This window comes from Amblyomma maculatum, chromosome 3, assembly GCF_055883805.1.
Source record: "Amblyomma maculatum isolate TAMU_Amacu chromosome 3, ASM5588380v1, whole genome shotgun sequence".
Classification (NCBI taxonomy): Eukaryota; Metazoa; Arthropoda; class Arachnida; order Ixodida; family Ixodidae; genus Amblyomma; species Amblyomma maculatum.
This window is the reverse complement of record NC_139346.1, coordinates 97046640-97070519: the sequence shown is the minus strand read 5'-3', so window position 1 is coordinate 97070519 and position 23880 is coordinate 97046640. Positions and strand designations below refer to the sequence as shown.

Here is a 23880-nt window from a genome sequence, read left to right as displayed (position 1 = left end):
ATTTTTTTTTTCTATTTCCTAACACCCCAGCACCCGTTCCACTCCTTCTTTAATGTTTGAAAACTAGAGATATACTTTACTAAGTCTTTCAGGGCAGCCTCATCGCTACCCTTGATACATAAACGGTGTTGTTTTGCTTTGAAAATTATAAGATTTTTGCCTGTAACAAAACAGCAGCGCAGGTAAGAAAAAGTGCCATCGAGTTCGCGTTAGGCCGTCCAAAAACTGCAGTCAGTCCAGTGATTCGGCCCAAATGGAAGCAAATACCAGAGCAAAAGCCTTATATGATCTTAACAGATGAGGAAAAAAATTATTTTACCTACATTTTGCCATATAACCTGTGAAGCCGTCTGCGGAGTGCGATTGAAGAGAAATATTTTTCTGTACCCTTAGGGGTGGGGTCATATGAGTTCGCTTCCCACTTGCTCTCCATCCGGTAGCCAATTTAAATGCTACTTTCTAAGCGGGATTCAAACCGAATACATAGGTACTCTTCAAGTGTATAGCATGTAGCAAACGTCTAACGCTGCCGACACTCTGTCACTTTCTCTATTATTAAACGCTAAACAAAGTCATATCCAACATTGCTTTCACATGTCTTAAATACTTTAGGTGGAGCTAAACCTCCGCTAAATTTAATATAAGTGAAGCCGTTGCCGTTGCATTCCTCCTTATCCGGAATTGCGCAATGACGGTTGCTTTGCGCGAACATCACACTTGCGCACAATTGCTCTCAGCATCGTCGCACGAGAGCAATACCCTATCGACGATACGATCACGCCTCGTGCAAAACTGCAACATAATGTCATGCTATGTATTGAACGCAGTCTTCATCGAGCTCCAAGGGCAAGACTGCGAATTGAACACTGTCGTCATCATGAAATCTACCTGCGCCGCTTCTTCACTTAACCTAGGTAAATACGTCATATGTATAGGCCATTTCCCTAACGCAGAAACCGCAGCCGTGCCAGATAGGCTAGCGAGGCAAAGAACAAAAAGCGAGTCTATCGCGTAGCATAGAAGCTTGCCAAGTACACAAGCAAGCCTGGATTGAAGCGAAAGCCATGGAGTTTCTTACACTAACTAGAAGGAAAGCTGAGAGCTCTGCACCTCAGCCACCATGGGCACGCTAAGACTCATGGGCCGGTGTACTACGTGTTGCGGGACAGTCGGTTTCTCTCGGGTGCATGGAGTGGCGTTACTATAACGTTTCTTGTTCATCATCATCTTCAGCATCATCAGCATCATCATCATCATCTCAAGGTGCGTGCATAGACCGCAAAAGCCACAGTAGCGAAGGCGCAAAAGCAGACGTCTCCAAAAAAAGTTTTCTGTTTCCCGAAATGCGACTAAGAACTTCCTTAAGTAATCGCAAAACCATGCATATTTCCAAAACCTTTTTTTGCTCTTCAAGTGTGCCTATAAAGTGGGAAATATTGGAGAATACCTCAGTAATGTGCGATTTGCTGATGACATTGCCTTGCTAAGCAACTCGGGAGATGAACTACAAATAATGATTGATGACCTAGACAGCAAAAGTAGAAAGGTAGGCTTGAAAATCAATATGCAGAACACTAAAGTAATGTTCGTAATGGGCGTAGCGGTGGCGTAGCGGTAGAACATCCGCCTCGCATGCAAGAGGACCGGGGCTCAAATCCCGGTGCCGCGCAATTCTCCACCGGATGACAAAAAAAAAAAAAAAAGAAAAATCCGCGTGTCGATGGAATTGCATATACAGGTTTGGGGTGCGACCTGATGCCGGTGAACACCTCCGGCAACGCACTCCCTCACCAGAACAGGAGTTGGCCACCCTGGTGCAGTAATTGGCCACAACCTCCTATGATAAGCTCCATAAAACCTCGGCCCTCAGTCACCAGCGGCTGCGGAACAACTGACCACGGCGGCGGTCAGACCTGTGACGCAGCAGGGGGTGCTAAGAAAGCCTGGCTCCGCTGGACAGGCCGCCATTGGAAACTGACCCTGGCAACGTTTAATGCTAGAACCCTAGCTAGTGAAGCTAGTTTAGCAGTGCTGTTAGAGGAACTAGAGGGCATGAAATGGGATGTCATAGGGCTTAGTGAGGTTAGGAGGCCGAATGAGGCATATACTGTACTGAAGGATGGGCATGTACTGTGTTATCGAGGTTTACCAGAGAGGCGACAACTAGGAGTAGGTTTCCTTGTCAATAAGTATATAACTGGTAATATAGATGAATTCTATAGTATTAATGAGAGGGCTGCAGGCATCGTAATTAGGCTTAATAAGCGGTATAAACTGAAGGTTGTACAGGCCTATGCACCTACATGTAGTTATGATGACCAGGCAGTTGAAAGCTTCTATGAAGATGTAGAATCGGCAATGCGAAAAGTAAAGACGCAGTATACTGTACTAATGGGCGACTTCAATGCCAAGGTAGGGAAAAAACAGGCAGGAGGCAAGGCAGTAGGTGACTATGGCATTGGTTCTAGGAATAGCAGGGGGGAGTTACTAGTTGAGTTTGCAGAGCGCAATAACTTACGAATCATGAATACCTTCTTTAGCAAACGGAAGAACCGAAAATGGACATGGAAAAGTCCTAACGGAGAGACTAAAAATGAAATCGACTTCATAATGTGTTCAACCCCCGCCATTGTGCAGGATGTAGAGGTAATCGGGAAAGTTCGATGTAGTGACCACAGGATGGTGAGGTCCCGAATTAGCCTAAATCTGAAGAAGGAACGCAATAGATTAGTAAGAAAGAAACCCATCAACGAATTAGCGGTGAGGGGGAGGGCAGAAGAGTTCAGGATCTCGCTACAGAATAGGTATTCAGCTCTAACTGAGGATGGCGACATTACCCTGGAGGCAAGGAACAATAATTTCAGAGATATCATTACTGAGTGCGCGGTAGAAGTAGGCGGTAGGATAGTTAGAGAGGATACCGGTAAACTGTCTAAGGAGACGAAAGATTTGATTAAGAAACGGCAGAGTATGAAAGCTTCCAATCCAACAGACCAGATCGAATTGGCCGAGATATCAAAGCTAATCAATAAGCGCAAGGTGGCCGATATAAGGAAGTATAACATGGAGAAAATTGAGCATGCTGTAAAGAACGGGGGAAGCCTTAAAGCGTTAAAGAAAAAATTGGGCATAGGCAAAAACCAGATGTATGCGATAAGGGACAAGGCGGGCAACGTCATCACTAATATGGACAAGATAGTCAAAGTAGCCGAGGAGTTCTATACAGATCTCTACAGCAGCCAAAGTAGTCAGGACCGTAATGAGATTAGCGGTAGGGAAAAACAGTCAGACGTTCCACCAGTGATGAAGGACGAGGTCAAGAAAGCACTAGAAACTATGAAAAGGGGGAAATCAGCTGGAGAGGATCAGATAACTACAGATTTGCTGAAGGACGGGGGGGATATCGTGCTAGAAAAACTGGCCACCCTGTATACGCAGTGCCTGGTGTCATCGACGGTACCGGAAGCATGGAAGAATGCAAACATTATCCTCATTCACAAGAAAGGGGACTCTAAGGACCTTAAAAATTACAGACCAATCAGCTTACTGTCTGTTACGTATAAGGTATTTACTAAGGTAATCGCTAATAGAATCAGGACAACCTTAGACTGCAATCAAGCAAAGGATCAAGCAGGGTTTCGGAAACGGTACTCTACTATCGATCATATCCATACCATCAATCAGGTGATAGAAAAATGCGCGGAATATAACCAGCCCTTATACATAGCATTCATTGATTACGAAAAAGCATTTGACTCAGTTGAAACCTCGGCGGTGATGCAGGCATTGCGAAATCAGGGGGTAGACGAGCCGTACGTGAAAGTGCTGGAAGATATATATAGTGGCTGCACAGCAACCATAGTTCTGCATAAAGAAAGTAACAAAATTCCCATAAAGAAAGGTGTTAGGCAAGGAGACACAATCTCCCCAGTACTATTCACAGCTTGTTTAGAGGAAGTATTCAGAGACTTGGAATGGGAGCAGTTAGGGATAAGGATAGATGGAGAATACCTCAGTAATCTGCGATTTGCTGATGACATTGCCTTGCTAAGCAACTCGGGAGATGAACTGCAAATAATGATTGATGACCTAGACAGGAAAAGTAGAAAGGTAGGCTTGAAAATCAATATGCAGAAGACTAAGGTAATGTTCAACAGCCTCGGGAAGGAACAGGAGTTTACATTAGGTAGCGAAATACTGGAAGTAGTAGGCGAATATATCTACTTAGGACAGGTAGTAACCGCAGATCCGGACCATGAAAAGGAAATAACAAGAAGAATAAGATTGGGATGGAGCGCATTTGGCAAGCACTCGCAGATTATGACTAGCAGCTTACCGGTATCGCTCAAGAGGAAAGTATACAACAGTTGCATCTTGCCTGTACTCACCTATGGGGCTGAAACGTGGAGGCTAACCAAGAGAGTTCTACTTAAGTTGAGGACAACCCAGAGGGCTATGGAACGAAAAATGGTAGGGGTAACATTAAGAGATAGAAAGCGTGCAGAGTGGGTCAGAGAAATAACTCAAGTTAACGACATTCTAGTGGAAATTAAGAAGAAGAAATGGACATGGGCAGGACATGTAGTGCGAAGAGAGGATAACCGATGGTCGCTGAGGGTAACAAACTGGATTCCAAGGGAAGGAAAGCGTAGCAGGGGGCGGCAGAGAGTTAGGTGGGCGGATGAGATTAGGAGGTTCGCGGGGGTCGAGTGGATGCAGCTGGCACAGAACCGGGTTAAGTGGAGAGATATGGGAGAGGCCTTCGCCCTGCAGTGGGTATAATCAGGCTGATGATGATGATGATGATGATGAAAGTAATGTTCAACAGCCTCGGGAAGGAACAGCAGTCCACATTAGGTATCGAAGTACTGGAAGTAGTAGGCGAATATGTCTACTTAGGACAGGTAGTAACCGCAGATCCGGACCATGAAAAGGAAATAACAAGAAGAATAAGATAGGGATGGAGCGCATTTGGCAAGCACTCGCAGATTATGTCTAGCAGCTTACCGGTATCGCTAAAGAGGAAAGTATATAACAGTTGCATCTTACCTGTAGTCACCTATGGCGCTGAAACGTGGAGGCTAACCAAGACAGTTCTACTTAAGTTGCGGACAACCCAGAGGGCTATGGAATGAAAAATGGTAGGGGTAACATTAAGAGATAGGAAGCGTGCAGAGTGGCCAGAGAAATAACTCAAGTTACCTACATTCTAGTGGAAATTAAGAAGAAAAAATGGTCATGGGCAGGGCATGTAGTGCGAAGAGAGGATAACCGATGGTCGCTCAGGGTAACAAACTGGATTCCAAGGGAAGGAAAGCGTAGCAGGGGACGGCAGAAAGTTAGGTGGGCAGATGAGATTAAGAAGTTCGCAGGGGTCAAGTGGATGCAGCTAGCACAGAACCGGGTTAAGTGGAGAAATATGGGAGAGGCCTTCACCCTGCAGTGGGCATAGTCAGGCTGATAATGATGGTGATGATGATGATGATTGGTATTCGTGCTGCTCAAAAGCCAATAGGAGAAAGAGCTATCGCTTATATTTGATAAATCTCACACTGACATGCTATTTATCTGCCTCTTTAAAATTTATAGCCACAATATTGAATGATAGGACATTATTTACGGTAGAACAACGCTTATCTTTGCATTAGCTTTGGCCAAATGTTGTAGCTCTGCACTCGGTAGCTCTCCGGCCCAGGATGCTTTGAGCGCCCATGGTCGCTGAACTGGTCGTGTGGAAACTCCACGTAAACTCCCATAGATGGCAGCTGAGCTTTCCTCTAGGTAAGAGTAAGAAACTCCATGGCGAAAGCAGTGACTTCGGCAGCGGATTATGTCTAACGCTCGTAGAACTTGTTTCAATGATAGTTGAACATCTAAAAATTTGTAACTTATGTAATGTAGTTCCCTGCGTTGGCCTCCCGTTAAAGGATTTCCCTCGTTATCTTGAATCCGGTCCGTCCTGCTTTTCCGCATATTAGAAGACACTTCGGTACCGGCACTTCCGAATAACTGAATCCGAAGTGACTGGAACAGTTTCCGCTCACATCCACAGCTGAGATGTATTTGTTGAATTATGGTGCATATGCCGGAAGTCGCAACCATAGACCTTCATGCAGCAGCCACAACAAGAACGCAGAGATACGGTCTGAGGCGGTGAGAGCACACGATGACGTTGGAGAAGGCCCGCCGTACACGCTACATCTTCTGTGCTGGCGCGAACAACTTATGAAATAGCAATGAAGAAAGGAGAAATGCTAACTTCTGCCCGCTAGACCAAGATCACCCAGTACATTATCCCGTCAGACATCTAGCAAAAAAATGAAATTCAACAAACGCGCTCTGGATTCGAGACATCGGAAACAGCCGGTGACCGCTAACAGCCATGAAGAATGCGCTGCTTAATCGCTGAATGCTCGTAAGTGATGTAATGCAGCTAGAATATAACGATTTCTTCACTGATCAGCTGTTTTGAGTTATTCGTTTGTATTCGTGGGATCCAAACATTGGACAGCATACCTACATCTCTTTAGCGTATCAATCTATACGGACACATCGCATCGCGCTTTGCTGTTGCCTCAGGACTACAACAGTGACAATCCCATAAAAATACTGCTAATCGTTTATGTTTACGAAATATGGGTTTCTGGCTTATGTGGCCTTCAAGACAGTTTGTTTTCACTACTTTGAGGATTAATTAATTGAGTTTATTTGTGCCCCGCTTGACCAGAATATTTATTTGTGGTGCTGGTAAACTGAGAAAAATTGGGCAGAGGGATATCTGGGCTTTGTGGGAAACCGATCAGTTTCCTTTAGGGAGAATTGAAATTCTCCGGTTAGTATTTAGTAGCGCATAATATCTGTTACCATGGAATCAGGTGTAGCTCAACACGTTTGTTTAAATGACAAAGGTTGATGGCACTGTTTGAGGAAGCGTTAGGCATGCGGAAGCAGATAGCACCTACAGACTGATTTTTAGATGATACTGCGTCTATGAAAAGAAACAGAGGCATCATCTGCGGTCACAATTACGCGGCATGAGGTAATATATTTCCTGGGGAATCTGGTTTCATATTCAGCAGGGCTGTATGAAATGGTTAGTACCGCTTTGTAGCAACCGGCTTTGTTGCATGCAGGATTTCCTCTAACCTTTTCTACGGCTACTCTTAAAGCAAATGCTGAGACAAAAAGGGCCTTGCAAGAGCCCCATTACAATTTCCAGCTGCAGTTTGTCGGCACTGGCGAAAGGGCTTTAGCTGCTTCATATTTAAAAAATCTATAATTATTAAAAGAATAATTAGCCATTGTACGGTCGAGGCGGAAAAAAGTTTCTTGCTAACCGCACTAGTGTGGGAGTGCTTGATTGTTCAAAAAAACCTCCTCAGGAACATTTGATATTTTGGTAGGACGAAGGCCATCAGTCAGCAATACTCCAATATTTCTTCGTCGGATCCTCCTTGACGTTGAAGTAAAACTAAATATATTTTTACAGTTGAGTGGGTTTCTTATACCCACGGCGACGCCATCTGTTCATCTTCATTGTCAAAATGTTTTGGCAAAATAGTTGGTGAAGCATTCTTGAGGAACTGCGCAGATGCAGAGAAGCGCGAAAGAAATTACCGAACAATACAGTGCTGAGGAACAGCTGTTGAACCTTCTTCTCTTTCTTCTTGTTCCGCAATCAGACGAAGAAAATAATAAATACATAAAGAGGACCGAAAGAGAAAATTACAACATTAACAACAAGCACAATAAAACCATCAGCCGGCGCTTCTCCCGATATTTCATTTTCGGGTCCTCCTCGACGCTGAAAGGAAACAAAATAAAACGCTTTATTTTGAAATGGCTTCTTTCTGGTTGTCATTTCTGGAACTATCCACGTAGGCGCCCGAGTCGGCCCTGAGGAAGAGCACGCCAAAGAGCAGCGAGACACTATGGCATGGAATCCGGCAGGAGGAAAGGAAGAAAAACAGTGCGGGGCGGTGTACCATGAAACAGCTGTGATCTCAAAAAAACGGGGACATAATCGTTACGGAAATAATCAAGGCACAAAAAATATTTAAGCATGTGCCGAAACCCTTCGTTAGTACTGCAAAACGCACTGTAGGACGGATAATCGCTGCAGCTTTTGCAGATTGTGCATATTGTTATTGTTGCGATGTTCTCTTTTCTTTCTCTTTTCCCGCCGGGATGGCGCAGTGGTTACGGCGCTCGACTACTGTTCCCAAGGACGCGGGATCGAATCCCGGCCTCGGCGGCCGCTTTTCGTTGTAGGCAAACAGCAATGTGCCCGTGTGCTGTGTGATGTCAGTGTACGTTAAAGAACCCCAGGTGGTCGAAATTTTCGGAGTCCTCCACTACGGCGTCTCTCATAGCCTGAGTCGCTTTGGGACGTTAAACCCCACAAACCAAACGAAACCAATCTTTCTTTTTTGTGCATCTGTTCATTGTTCTTTTCTTCCGACTTATTACGAAAAAACAGAAAACGTCTTTCTGCTCTTAGACAACGCGGTGTTGTATCTGCCATTATGACTGAGGACATAATCATCGTCGGTCTTCCTGTCTGTTATGCTCGCCTGTGTCTTCGCATTTCCTCATAATCAACTTTTCAGACCACCACATTGAATTACTATTCGGAACGCGCTTTATTTATTCGGAACGCGCCTGCTTAGACAACCCCGAGTAAGCACAGACCAATATGTACGAACCATCAATCACATAAAATAATACATGGCTGTAATAAACTTTCCTGGGACGTCTCATGTTATCTCAGAATGCTTTCCGAATGTATTTGTTATTATTTCGCTTAGGGCTTTGAACGTCTGCATCTCCATCAGCTTCCGTTGATCCGCAATAGTTCAGGCCGCAGAACAATCACCTTGGCCTCATAAGATGCATCACCTGCTCCGAACCTCTAGAGTTCGCATCCGCCCTTTTCCTATTTTATTGGTGTCGCCGACCCCAATTTGAAGGCTGTCTCAGAACATAGTGTTATTGATACCCTACGTGCTAGTTTCAAACTAAGGCTCAGATCTAAACCCTTTTTAATCGATATGCTTGTCCACGTATTTTGAGTGTACCCTAACCGCGTTATATAGTCGATCATTTTAAAGCGAATGCTTTTCTATACTCATAAAACTAAATCCCGTGAGTGAGAGTTGTGCAAAAGATCTCTTCACAAGACATCTAATATTCTGCGAGATTCCGTGAGGTGCGTTCTCGTCTATCATTCCTGCCATGGGCAATCCCACACTTGACCCTGATCGAAGAAATGCCACATGACAGGAGTGATGGTGTACCGTCCAAACAAATTTGCCGGAGAAAGTGTGGCAGATAGTACGCTTTCGTTTCCTGTAAATCAATTATAAACATGTACCGCTTCAACGAACGCAGATACAGATTGAGGGAAATAATACGACAGGAGGAGTAGGCTTTCGCCATTCTCCTCTTAAGAAACATCTGAGAGACGTCTAATATATTTCGTTCGGCAACTAGAATTTTGGCTGCTCTCTTATTTTTGAAACTGCGCTCTGACGTTCAATATATAGTGTGAGGGGACCAGAGAGTTACCATGAGGCTAGACAAGGAGAAAAAAAAATAAGTTCCTGGATAAGAGGCAAAGTTTTCTTTGGTTGGTACCAGCGGTTGTCTTGTAACAACTAACCAGTAGAAATGCGATTCCCGTGGCATGATGCAACGAAGCCCCATCTTCTTTCTACATATATTGTCTAAACTAGTGGCCGTAGAACGTTGATAATAAACGAATAGTTTTAGAGTAAAGGTAAAAGCACAAGAAAGGAAGCATCAGGCAGCTTTTAATTAAACGTTGAGCATTTAGAATCAATATAACAAGCAGCATGAACAGGTGAAAGATACATAACAACCACCAAGTAATGTAGGAAACGCATATTTTTTTTGCATAGATTTATTCAGAAAGCATTCCGCAACTACTCGCTCAACTCCGCCTCTGGACCATTTCGCATGGACGGCTTGGCCAGCTGTGGAAGTAGCGAGAAAATAAGTTAATTATGCACGACAAATAAAATTGCTCGATAAAAAAAGTGCGAGAGAATTAGTCTTTTTTTCCTTATTTCTCACGCTTTCCAAATTCTCAGCAGCTATGCCCACTGCCGCGTAAGGATTTTTTTGTGTCTTTTTTTAATGAAGCGCAGGTTCCATGCTTATTTTGCGATGAATTAATCTTTCGTGTATCTATGTCATCCCACTTGCTAGGTTTTTCAAGACCGCAACAGTTCGGAATAAAATGAAAATAAACGCGTCCCTACTTTTACATCCAGCAGAAAGCATATTATTCATAAAAACATCTCTTCGGCTGTGGTCAGGTGGAAACATCTACCCATTCGGTTTGTTCTTTGAAAGTGCACAGGGACAGGTCTCGTATAGAAACAATTTGTTTTTATGAAAATATTTTCTTTGAAGACTTGTAGAGGAACTGATAAATTGCTAAACATTTGCATAATTGAGATTTTAATATTTTTACTGTTATTCAAGATTTAACCTGTTTATTTTTTCTTGTTAGTGTCAAAGCTCTAAACAAACGAGACGCTCTGGTTCTATACATGAAGGCAGTTTGCATACAATTGTGCACTAAGCACTACTTTTTTTTTTGGGGGGGGGGGTAGGGGGGGAGTGGGCTCGTTATGCCATACATGTGGTAACTACTTAGAAGCCACAGCACCTGCAGATTGAGATTAAACGCTCTAAAGTTCAACATGACAATCGTATAGCGCATTCCTTGGCCAGATGTTCCCATCCATAGTTTTCCGAACGAGCGTTTATTTTTTTTTTTATTTCAACATTATCTGTTGTTTTAACGTAAATAGGTTGCTTCCAGTATAATGTGGGGAAACGATGAACTTAATTAGGAAACAAAACAGAAAATATTATCAAGGCCTACCTTGCTGCTCCGAGCTCGCTGCCGCATTCCAACAGCAACGCGACCCTAAACCGAAACGCAAAGAGCTCCAGAGTAAGACTCAAAATAAATGCGTTTGCGAGGCGTCACGTTGAGAACTCTATAATTGATTTAGAACTTTCCGTATTGACAGTTTGGCAGTCAATATTTATGGCTGAAGTTACAAATATGTTCGTGGACAATTTATTTGTTATTTTTATAGCAACAAATTTTAGGAACAATGTGTTGAAAACCTTATGCTTCATCATTACGTTTGCATTAATATCCATCATAAATTTTCAAAAAAGAGCGTAACTGAAATAGACTAGATCCGGTTATTGTAAAACATATGGGCACGTGAACAGAAGCTGTTCTTGGCTTCTCCAATTGCTAGTTTCTTTTTTGGAAATCACGTTTCATTCTTAAGGAATGTTTCCAAGAATAGTTTGCTAAAGCGCAGACTTTAAATGGATCTATGACTTCCCAATGTGATAACAAGGTAAAATACCTACGAGAGACTCGGATGGTCCACCATAATCACCACCTCTCTGCGAAACAGAAAGAAAAGTCACAAATCTGCATATATACAAGCGATTCCACTTTTTGTGACGCTACGTGTTGTACTTCACACCTTAACTAGTCAAGTTGAAGGACACACTGGGCACAAGTATATAATATAATATCCGCAGAAACTGAGCTGTTCATCCACAAGAGTAATATATGGTGGAGGCTGGCTGCCACTATTGACCTTCACTTGTCTGCATTATTAAGGTTTATTGGAAATTGAGGTTTGCCGCTGCTATCATACAGTGCAGTTGTACGTTGTAACAGCCACTTGTCAGCCTAATTAATGACAGGTTTTGGTTACTGGCACGAATATTTTTTATCATCCTGGTTACCGTCCCTTGCTCTCGGAAGAGGTTCCGCATAACTGTTTAGATAGTAGGCTTTTCTACGGCTCTACGAATATTTGAAAACTGCTGCTTCGCTTAAACCAATGTCGCACAACCCTCAAAACTTATATCGCGCTGCCCTGCAACTAGGTATGTGACTTACCACACGACTTTTCAAATACCCTCACTTTTATACCCTTATTCTAGAGAATTATCGTCCAGAATCAGCACATCGATAATTAGGAACCCGGTGCCAATGTGGATGGACTTGGAATGTACTTTATATTGCGAGGTGACAAAAATCTATTTGACTAACTAGGGAAGACGTTATGTGTTGCGATGTGCATCCGCCAAATGAGCGCATGCTTTTACACTTTCTCATTATTCTGAAGTCCTATTGTACGCTTTCACTCAGAAAAAACTGCGTATTTGTTCCATAACTTTCGTTGAATGAGCAAAAATGTAATTTGGGAAGATTGCAGCTCATGATATCGGATTGGAGGCTTTGCTTGGAAAAGACAGCGCAGTAGAGACTGTGCTGAATAGCAGTTGTTCGCAGGAACTTTCGTCACAAGAAGCCATACTTCAAATTATTTATTTTCGTAAATCTTCCTTAAATAAAAGTCACTCATTTTCTCATACCTGTCCATAATATCTACCTTTGGCATGCAGAGAGCGCGAACTTATTTCGTCATTTATGAAACCAGTTCCGTCAGCTTTTCTAGATTCTGCTGGAGTTAAGCATATTAGAAAACTAACTGGTATACCGTACATTTCAACTCATTAGGTTTTCCTAACGCATTGGAAACAAACTGACCCATATAGTAAAGAAATTGCGCGCAGTGGTGTCAGTCATATATGCTTTCTGGTATGTTTACTTTCCTATACTGCGAAATTTATGAAAATGCACCTTATTACTCTAACCTTTAGGCCCTTCTAACATGGTGAAGACTCTAAGCGCAGTGACATATGCCCCGTTTATAAACACCTACGAGATTGCTCAGACGTTCGACCAAAGAAGGCGAGTACTTAGATGGCATAGTGATGCTCATCTCACCTCATGTTATTACCTACGTAATTTGAACAGCGATGAAACTGCTGTGCATACCAAGCTCGTTTTGTTTTGACATATCAATGTGCTTATCTCCTATGCAAATATTAAAGACACGCTGAGGTGGAAGGCGAATTTTAGCGCCTTGTTCACTTTATTCTCATCTGGGGTCGACGTGACGTTACTTCCTATACTCCTTGTGTTTTAGATTGCTGCATTATGGAACATATCCTAGACAAGATCATATATACCGTTAACCATGAAGTTTTATGCCGTGTATCATTTTGGCTAGTCGCCGTCTAGTATAGACGTGATTAAAGATACTTCCGACAAACACTCCAGTCTCTAACTAAGAAAAAAAAACGACAAAATATAGTAGGGTTTTAACTTTATTAATCTGAGTAGAACAAAGAAAGCCTTCTGTGCCCAGATGAATGTTGATGGTTGCGACTGCGCGTAATGTACTGCGCGAGTGTTTGTGTCGTAGTATGATTAACACTTATTTGGTCGGCTGCAGCGATAAGTAAGAGTTTCCGTATTCGCTTCTCAAAAGATATTTTGCTAGAATGCACTCCGTTCCTACTGTTCTTTTTTTCCCGAGCTTAGCAGATTCAAACTATAGCCTTCTTCCTTGATCGGGATAGTGTGAATTACTCCTCTTCGATTAAACTCCTATTCGTTGTTATGGCGATGGCATTCAACGTTCATATCGCGTTTTGATTTCATACAAAAAGCATTTTTCCCGTTAGTGATTGAAAACCCGGAAAATTCTGCACTAAAGATACCTGTTCCATGCATAAAATCTTAGTTTTTTCTCTACTAAAGTATCCAGTCATTCATGGGCACAGTAGGAAGAGAATCGCTGAGGTCTTACCCTTGCTTGAGGCCCAGCCAGACGTTGCATGTTGTCAGCATCACATGACTGCATATATGTAAGCATGGTGTAACAAGCTCATGTGAGTACAACAAGAACAGACGTGCTTTTTGCACCGACTAATATAGTCTTCCTATCGTACTGCAATAAGCACTTTGTTCTGGGTGAGGTGGTTCATATTAGCAAAAGGAAATAAACTTGCGCAAAAAGTTGAAGAAGAAAGAGGCGCCACGACAGGACTCTTTGTGCTCTGTCCTGTCGTCACGTCTCTTTCTTCTTATACGTTTTTCGTAAGATTTTTTTCCTTTAACTTATTGCAATATTTCGAAAAATGACTGCAAGATATCATATGGCTCATTACGACTCGCCACAATACATGTGCAGGAGTATTTTTATTTCTGGGACATCTAAAGATTCTTATCCTAGGAAGGTTATAGAGAAGATTAAAAGAAGCAATAGTGCTCCCAGGCGGCTCTCCGGGGCATATTGAAAGTGGTCTGACATATTGTTAAAATCATATATCGCATCTGTCCGCTCTAGGAAGAAAGAAAATAACATTTGGAGGTTTCTCCAAGCGTGCTGCAGGTTTCAAATTGAGCTATACATGGGGCATTTATGATTTTATAAACTTATCTGTGCTTACAGTGACGAGAGTAAGGCTGCGTTTAGTTCTGCAGATAATATCAGTACCGGAGATTCGTGAATGCAAGAGAAGGGGGAGGGGGGGGGGGGGACCTTATGTTGTTGTAATGGCTAAAAAGCAATCCGTATGCTCTATGAGCATTTTACAAATTATGCACTGTATTGACAGCATCCTCATTGCGTTTTTCATCGATATATTTATCACTAACCATCCTACCGAAATATATAAGCACGAATGTCCCAGAATGGATCAAAAAGACCCGAGAACCTGAGGCCCAAGCGATGGGTTCAACTCCCTATTTTCAGCCTATGTTGCCGGCGTCGTTTGAAAGCTGTTTTTTCCTGGTTTTAAGTCTAAGTGTCTTGCTATAGCAAACATTTAATGCCTTTACATATAAATGTTATGCTCTTAAAAAACGTTTGCGTCTAAAATATCTCTTAAAAACTTTATATGTTTTCCATTTTCCTTGAAGAAACGTTCACAGCCTGGCAGATAAGATCATAAACTTCAAGTTTTAAAACATGCCTAGTCATGTGCGAAAATTTTGGGGACCAATAAAGCAGAAAAGTGTTTCAAAATTCTGTTTGCTGTTCGCTAGGCAAATAAAGAATTGTATTTCGGGGTTTCCTAGGCATACAATGGTATACAAATTGATCTGCAATGAAATTCCTGAAAACTATTTAAAAACAAATATAAAATATGATGGCAGCCACTAAGGGCCGTAAAATACCTATCGATAGCAGGCAATGTGAATGTTCTTTTTACATTCATAGAATTCACGGCGCAACAAAAACACCGCCCGTAATGTCGAGTTCCGACTTCGAAGGTCAGGTACTGAGAAGGACATTGCACGCATATTGAAAATGATCGAATAGTAATCAAATTTTGGTGTCAAGAAAATAAGAAATATTAGATGAAAAGCAATAAAAAGAATCGCTCTAAAGCTAAAGAGATTTCTCTTCATTGATGGTGGCGCGAAACTGTGATCAAAAATGTGTTCTGCAGAAAGCAGTGAATGCGAGTGTCACGGGCGCAATAAGCTGAAACGATTCGCATTTAAACCTTCAATCATATATTGCGCACCTAGTTACCGTGCTACGCATGAACGCCTGTCAGCGTCAACCAAAGTGGAAGGGAAGACTATTTATGACCCCTTATCACGTTCATCGGGCACATCGAGGGCCGCAGACAGGAGTGAAGGAGCGCTAATGAGAGAGAAGCACTGACATCGCTGCTAAAGAGGATGACGGATTAAATGATTCTTTCGCTGACAAGCCTATTTAGTACATATTCGTTCGCTTATTTCGTAGGCTTCCTCCATCGGTTATTGTTTGGAAGAAACAAAAGCTGTTACCTTCTCTCATATCAAGACAATTGTGCCTGTTTCGAAAACGACCATTCAGGATATGGGCGTTCAATATGAAAAACCAAGAAAGGGGTTCTAAGCACGAAAGAAAACATTCCCAGATTGCGTATGAAGAAATCGATAAACTAAAACAATGACCTGAAAGCATGCCGCGGAGTCCGAGCAGGTAGTCCGAGCAGAGCAGTGCAGACAGCAAACAGATCTCGTTTTCGTATTTGTGTGTAGTTTTATATATCAGCAATGCGTTTAAACAGCGAAGCTTTCTCGGGGTATTCAGAAGCAAACATGGAGTTTAAACGAAAGCATATAACTCACTCGGAAAGTCAAGGTCATCGTCAGGAGAATAACCACAACGATGAGTGTCAGTGGACGATGCATTTCGTCGTCTTGCTTGTGCTTGACGTGCACTCAACCAATTCTCCCTTAAATGCAGATTGCTGTGAAGGCAAAATTGTGACAATGTCTCAGCGCAATTTTAATACAGCACTTACACTCAGAGGCGGAGTTCCTTCATTACAGAAGATACGAGGTGCTTAGTTTTACAACCAGGAGGCGCTAGGAAAATGCCCAAGGAGATTAGCATAGACAAAAAAATGGAGATATTGGTTTGTCAATAGCTGATAAAAATCTCGTCGATGGTGCTGAATATTTCTTTCTTACCACTACGTAACCGATGAATGATAACAATAAATATATTATACTGCTAAAATTTCAAATTTATTCACTCAGTTTTCAAGCCTGAGCTTGATTTTTGTATTCTGCACAATGAGCGATTTTTCAAACATTTGTAGTGTAATTCATTATATTAGGCGTAATATAGGTATGTACCACGTAAAGCATCGCTGCGGGTATCCTATAGCGGTCGAAAATGCAGTACACGCAGTAATCAATCTTACCTGTTAAACTGCGCACTCCACAAGTTTCACGTTGGCCACAGTACTGTCCAGACTAAATAAGGCTTGCAGTCTTATACGATCCCTTTATAACGGGTCACGTGCTCATCTGGAAAACACCCGCACAGAACCGCGATGCTCGGACAAGTCACCGACAGACTGATGTCGCGAATGCGAGTCGCCATCTGTCACACCTGTCCAGCCCAAAACCGTTCTTTCTCCCCATTCTGCAGAACTCCTCAATCGCGCCTTCGTTAGGGCCTCCGTCGTCTCGCCGACAATCAGCGCAAGGTTACAGGGAGAGAGAATTGTGGTGGAGAGGGAGAGGCGTCTGCGGCGGGGTCTGGAAACTGGCGATACGGCAGCCGTTCCGGTTTTACCCCCGTCGGGCAGCTCAACCCAGGCACAAGAAGTGGCTCGTTTGGGTTACCAAGGAAGGGGAACAAAGCGCACATGTAGACCTGAGAGTTCTTGAATCGAGCCGCTTATTGGTCGCGATGGCACGCATACGCAGCTACGGCAAAGACTGCTGTCCGGTATTCCAAGCACAATGCGAACGTGTGGCCCGCGCTGCCCATTGAGGGAGTACAATACGCGTTAGAGTGTATGCCTGCCACGGTTTGCGTGCAGAACTTGTGGCTACATCGCAGCTAAGAATCCTCGGGAATAAAGAAGAGCAGAAAAAGAACATCGCTTCTATACTACCCTTGTGCTCGCTTGTCGAAGCGGAAGTCCACGCGGCCTCTTCGAGGTACGGTGTTCTCGGCGTTTTTTTTTTTTCATCCTATCTTCACTGAATCAAAGTGTAGCCCTCGACAACTGTACACCAAGCGGACCAAACCGTGGGGCCCATTTTGTAAAGAGTACAGAAAACATTGGTTAGCGGGTTCGACCAAACTTTTCCCACAAGGACTATACCGCCAAAATGTTTGCTTCTTTTTCTTACTGCCGTAACTTTCATGAAATCGCTACAATATACTTGTGTTCTTCGGTCCCCGACTCTTTAAAGTTCCTCCATTCGATAATCACATTTACGAGAGGCATTCTTTATCGGAATGTCAGCAGTTTCCATAAATAGGCACCTAAACACGTGTCGGGAAGGTGAGAGCATGCTTAAGAAGATATCACAAGTGATCCCGTAGACAAAATGCAAGACGGTAGTTTTAGGAACACGATGTAATTGCAGCCGGTTTTCGCTAATCATAGTAAGCGCTCGCGGTCATCCATCAACCTCTAGCACGTGCACATCGGGATTCTGAGTGGCATTTTACAGTTGTCGATGATTAGTGCCCTCCCCAGTACGATTGACCAGAGTAGGCGAGTGGAGATATTAGTGGCGTCCGGTTAAAAATAGGCCCTCAATTTTCAACACCGAGGCCAAAGGACCAAGTAACTCACATTAGCGCTCGGGATCAGCACATGCTTAGGCCAATTTATTTTTAACTCGTGTCGCTTATCACGTCATTTCACCCTTCATTTCTAGGCTTCCATTAGTGTCGTCACTGCAAATTACATGGGTAGTTCTAACACGGACACTGCCCGCACGCGGTCTAGTGTGTACCATTCACTCGGCTAGGCCACTTCATCTGATGACCTCTGGCGCTGCATTGTCTATCACGTGCAAACATACACAAGCTATTGCAACAAGACATCAGCACGATAATGTGCACACTACCAACTGCCGATTTATTTGCGGTATGAAGAAGAAGAAATTATTCCATGATAAAGAAAACGAAGGGGACGAGAAGAGGAAGAAAACAAAAAAATGCGGAGAAAATTATTGAAGGAAAAATATAGCGCGAACTATAATTAAACAATGGAAAAATTCTCGTATTTTGTTCTAATGTCCACACGAAGCATTAACAACTAATTCCGAGTTGCGGAGAATTAACAATTTGCATAAAAGTTGAAAGCCATGGAACAATATTGAATAAGTGTGAGGACTGTAGGACACATAAGCTACAGCAACAATTCATGAAATCAGTCTAGTAAGGTTATTTCAATTGTAAATGCTGCAACCTTATATGGACGCCATGAACCACTCGGATATTCTGTTAAACAAGTGCTCTTCTGGGTTCGCACGGGTAAGCAGCTGCAGCTTTGTAGTAATAACATGAAGATTAAGCGATGAAATAATAATTTATCAACTATGTCTCAATTTCGGATGAAGAAAATAAATAGAATATCAAGCTATTTTAAAGCTCTTGATGAAGCAGGAAAATAAAGAAGTAATGTCTAGCTGTGTCTCCGGCCGAATTGCGAACAGTCCCTAACAAATAGCAGTATTCTACAGATATTTGGAGCTATTGAAGATCGTTGCCAAATTCACCTTTGGACAATATAACAAAGTTCACAAAGCGCAGATTTTATAAGCGAATAGAACACGCACGTTACCTAAACCATATGAAGAATATTTAACGTGCAACATTGTCCGCAGAACGGCTTGCACAACAATGTTTTGTGAGAACGGCAACCCTCACTGTTGGGACATGATTTCCCATGCTTCTCGAGTAATAAGGCGGGAATGAGCCACCAAGTCTGATTTCTGGCTTCATTAAAAAAGAACTTTCCCCCTCTACTAACCTTGTCTTAAATAATCAGTCCTGTCATGGAAAATATTGCATGAGAATGGAATATATTGAATTCATTCTTAATTCACAGTATATTTCGAGCCCAAGAATGACGTCGTGCGTTGATAGGGCGAGCACTGCTATTTCAGCACGGAACGCTTCACCATCAAAAGAAACTTTAACACTGTGCTTTCCAACCGCAAGCAATGGTTCGCCACTCACACCACAAAACTTAACACCTTGATCCCACTCAAATAACACTTTTCTTCCGAGGCGACGCTTAAATAAAGCACTCATTCTGGATATGGTTGCACCGGTATCAACTGAAACCATCACAGGAACACCATCAACAAAAACGTGGACTTTGTTCCGTAACATCAGCCCAGCGGGGGTATCTCTTGTAACAGGGAACGTCCAGCGGCTTCACCCCCATCGGTCACGCTGACTAGTTTTCCGGTGGCGGTGAGGGGCGCCGGTGCGATGGAGAACGGCACGCGCGGGAACCTGGAGGTGGTGTCATACTTCTGTTCTATGCCGGTGAAATATCCCGCTAATGTGCTTGCAATAGATCCCCGGAGTCAGGGGGGGGGGGGGGTGGAACGACGAGAAGAGCCAGGATAGTAACCCTGTTGCTCAGGGTAGCTCATAGAGTCCTAGCCGTAACGCGATGCAACGGCGAGAACATAGCCTTGAGGGGTAGCCAGGTTGGCCGCAGCGATAACACACAGGAGGTCTGTGAAAAGGTGGCTCAGGCAAGTAATCGCCGCTGAGAGCCTCTCGTCGACCGTTTTCATACCGGTTGTGTGTCGACTGGTAGTAGCGGGTCCGCTGCCTTGGGGGTGTTATCGGCATGTTGCTCGGCCGAAGCTGCTGCGGTCCCCGCTATTCATCGAAATCCACTGAATTAACAAAATCCGCTCCACTAAAGGCTGTCGTTAGAGGCGGACACGGCGGATGCGACAGTGGCAGCGCTGAGGAGCCCCAAGCTAGTCCTAGCGACCGGCTCACTTCTTCGCGAACGATCAGACGGATCGAGGAGGGCACATCGCCAGACGATGTTACCTGAGCAGCGTCAATAGCGGTCACCGACGCCCAGCTAAACGTCCGAACTTGGATTTTCAGTTCAGTTCAGTCGTTCAGTCTTGTCCGACTCTTCCTGGCCCTATGGACCATGCCACGCCACGCTTTCCGGTCTCTCACTATATTTCTAACATCACATAACTTCATCTGCAGCGCCTCGAGGATGCCATCTAACCATCGCGTTCGCTGCCTACACCTTCTCCGGCGACCCTCAACCTTTCCCAATATCAAATCTTTCTCCAGCGAGTCCTCTCTTCTCATCAGATGACCAAAGTATCTGAGCTTTAACTTTAGAATTTGATCCTCCAATGAACAGTCAGGGTTTCTGGTCGACAATATCGACTGATTTGATCTTCTGGCAGTCCAAGGAACTCTCAAGAGTTTTCGCCAGCACCACAATTCAAACGCGTCAATTCTTCGGTGGTCAGCCTTCTTCACAGTCCAACTCTCGCATCCATACATCACAACTGGAAGGACCATAGCACGAGTAATACGGATCTTGGTTGGCAGTGTAATATCTCTGCTCTTTACTAGGCGGTCAAGGCTAGCCGTGGCTCTCTTTCCCAGAAGCAGACATCTCCTAATTTCATGGCTGCAGCCTCCTTCCGGGGTAATCTTGGAGCCCAAGAAGTGAAAATCTGTTACAGTTTCCACTTCTTGTCCCTTGATGCTCCGGGACTTGATAGGGCAAGACGCCATGATCTTTTCCTTAATAATTTTCAGTTTGAGCCCAAATTTCTCACTCTCTCCTTATACGCGCATCAGAAGTCTGTTGAGTTCCACTTCAAGTTCTGCCATTAAAGTGGTATCATCCGCATATCTAAGATTGTTGATACGTTTCCCAGCAATCTTCACTCCAGCTGAAGACTCATCCAGATCGGCCTTCCTCATGATGGACTCAGCATAAAGGGTAAATAGGCAGGGCGACAGTGTGCAGCCCTGTTTCACTCCTTTTTTAATCGGAAACCAATCAGTAAGACCATGCCCAGATCTGACTGTGGCCGCTAGCCCTTCATTCCGGTTCCTGAGGAGACAGATGAGGTGAATTGGAACTCCCATCTCTTGGAGAGCTTGCCACAGTCTGCAGTGATCTACGCAGTCAAACGCTTTGGCATAATCAATGAACTTGGATGTTATCCTCCGCATTTTCACCGTCTCGAAGGTGTGGCAATGCAGGATCACGTCAGCCACTGAATCAATACTTGCTTTGCCGATAGGAAAATTATAAATACCTATGGCAAACCCTTTAAGCAGATGGCCAACTTTGTCATCTTCAGTCATGCAAGCATCGACAAGCTTACCCAGCTTGTCGATGCTGGGTAAGCATCATTTCACGACGTATTTGGTGCACGTTTCCCCAGCAAGCTGAGCTCTTTGAGACAGCACTTGTTCAGCTCGCTTCTTCTTCGCGTTAGAATCTCCAAAGCACTCTTTTATCTCTTCCGTAAAGCGGTCCCAGGTGATGAACGTGTCCTCGTGGTTGTCGTACCACGTTAGAACTCTGTCATTAAGCGCGAAGACTACGTTAGCTAGCTGGGCAGAAGAATCCCACTTATCGTAACGGCTCACCCGCTGGTAGTGAGTGAGCCATTCATCCACTTCTTCGAACGCGGCTCCCGGTGACGCTGCTATGAGCTGCTAGGCATGAACCTCGTATTATAGCTGTTATCAGACATCGTAGGCTCAGATGGCGGCAGGCGAGCAAGACGACGACTTCGGCGCGGTTTAATCTGGGAATCCGCCTTCGGGCTTCCTTCTGACAGTCTACCCAGCGCCCGCACCAGATTTTACAAGTGAGGTTTCAATTGACGCAGGACGAGCGTCAAAGACCAAGCTGTGTCCTCTTACGAGTCCCAGCATGAGCCGCTTCTTTGTCGACCTCATCTTCTCTGTCTCTATTTCTTGGCGTCACTCCTCTTTGTTTGACTTTTCCCAGCCAGGTGACCCATCTTTAATTCCTGATTCATTTATCCTACAAAACGTCCTACAATTACCCTACACAACGTCCTTTTGCCAACGTCGTCGCCCCTTGCATATTTCTCTCTCGCGTCTCCTCCATGCTTCTTCAGTCTGGAGAGCGACCTAGTGACAACAACGCCACAAGCGTCACAAGTGCCGCGCTACCCGTTTCACGGTTCGAGCTATCGTGGTTTCCACGGGGCGCTGACGCTACATCGGACTCCTGTCCCGGTTGTTTCTTGGTGGACGTCTCCTGTGAGCAACGATAAGACAACATCGCACTTTCATCCACAGCTGCCTCATAAGCCGACGCTGACTCTGCCTGCACCTCAGTTTGGCAGCAGTGCGCAAGCGACGTGCATGGGCTAATTTCTTCTGCCTTTGCAGGTGAGAGACGTGTCTCTAACACTATTTAGCTACTGCGTTTCATAAGCCATGCACTTCTGCCACGTTTAGTGTCTGGAAACCTGTTTGTTCAATTTGCTTTCTACTGCCTAGCGTCATACCGAAGGACGCAGTTGTGATGAAGGCACTTGAAGATTTTAAAAGTGAACTGAGATTGGAGCTGCGCTCGGCAAACGAGAGTGTCAAATACTGCAGCGACATGTGTGATGAGACCAAGGTAATCAGGAATGAGGTCAAGGCCCTCAGGAAAGAGCTCGGTGAGATGATGAAGTGCAACGAAGCACAAAGAAACGAAAACAACTTCTCGGGCGAAGAGTTGAAGAGCTTGAGCTGTACAGCCGGCTGAATAACCTTGAAATAAAGGGCGTAATCAGTTCCGCAGATCCTCTAGATGCAGTAAAGGAGATTGGGTAGGCTATTGATGAGCCAATCTCTGATATTGATATTGATACTGATATTGATGTGGACACATGTCACAGGGTTCCGACGCGTAACTCTGACGAGACAAACGTCCGTCCGTTTTGTTCGCCGAAACAAGCGTTATGCTTTTCCAGCCAAGGCAAACAAGCAAAGGATCACAAAAGAAAAGCTTGCCTACGATGACAAAGGGACGATCTATGTGTATGAGAATTTGACGGCCGCCAATAAGCAGTTGCTGGGAGCAGCAAAAGTACGTCATAAAGAAGTGTCTTAGAAATATTTATTTATTTCAGAATACTGTCAATCACGATTGGGATTATTACAGGAGTGGGAACATGGTAGTCTTAAACACAGGTACAATGAAGGCCAGACAACCCATACAGGAACCAAATATACATAAAACAAAGGCGATACAGTACTTGGTATTTCACATTAGTTTTCACAGCGATTCTTCACAGGTGTTGGTTGTGAAAAAACAAGTTTTAGTCACGCTGTTTCTTCCAGAGCGTTGGCAAATTTTTCGATTGTAGGCTGTGCATAATAGCAGGGTTTAACGAATTCCATCCCCGAACAACTCGCGGAAGATAAGAAAAGCGAAAAGTATTATTGTTACAAAAAAATTCTTTTAGTGTGAAGTCCTGCTTATGTCGTGTCGGTCTGGTGTTTTTGTATCTCACGAAAGCGGCGGGATTCAGCTGTAGAACATTGTGTAAAGCTGCATATAAGAATGTTAGGCGTTGAAGTTCTGCCCGGACCTCGAGGATTGCGAGGCCGGCACGGGAAAGGAGTTCGGTAGGTGAATAAGTGCACTTAT

The 23880-nt window shown here is 43.9% G+C and overlaps 1 long non-coding RNA gene across 1 annotated transcript; it reads right to left on the bottom strand.

The window, feature by feature from the left end:
* Positions 1-9888: 9888 nt before the first annotated feature.
* Positions 9889-16937, bottom strand: LOC146195385 (uncharacterized). The gene is made up of 6 exons (XR_014705557.1): positions 16636-16937; positions 16055-16176; positions 13731-13778; positions 11425-11460; positions 10916-10960; positions 9889-9995 (listed from the first exon to the last, which is right to left on the bottom strand). It is a non-coding gene; the product is annotated as an uncharacterized LOC146195385 (long non-coding RNA).
* Between the last annotated feature and the right edge of the window lie 6943 nt (positions 16938-23880).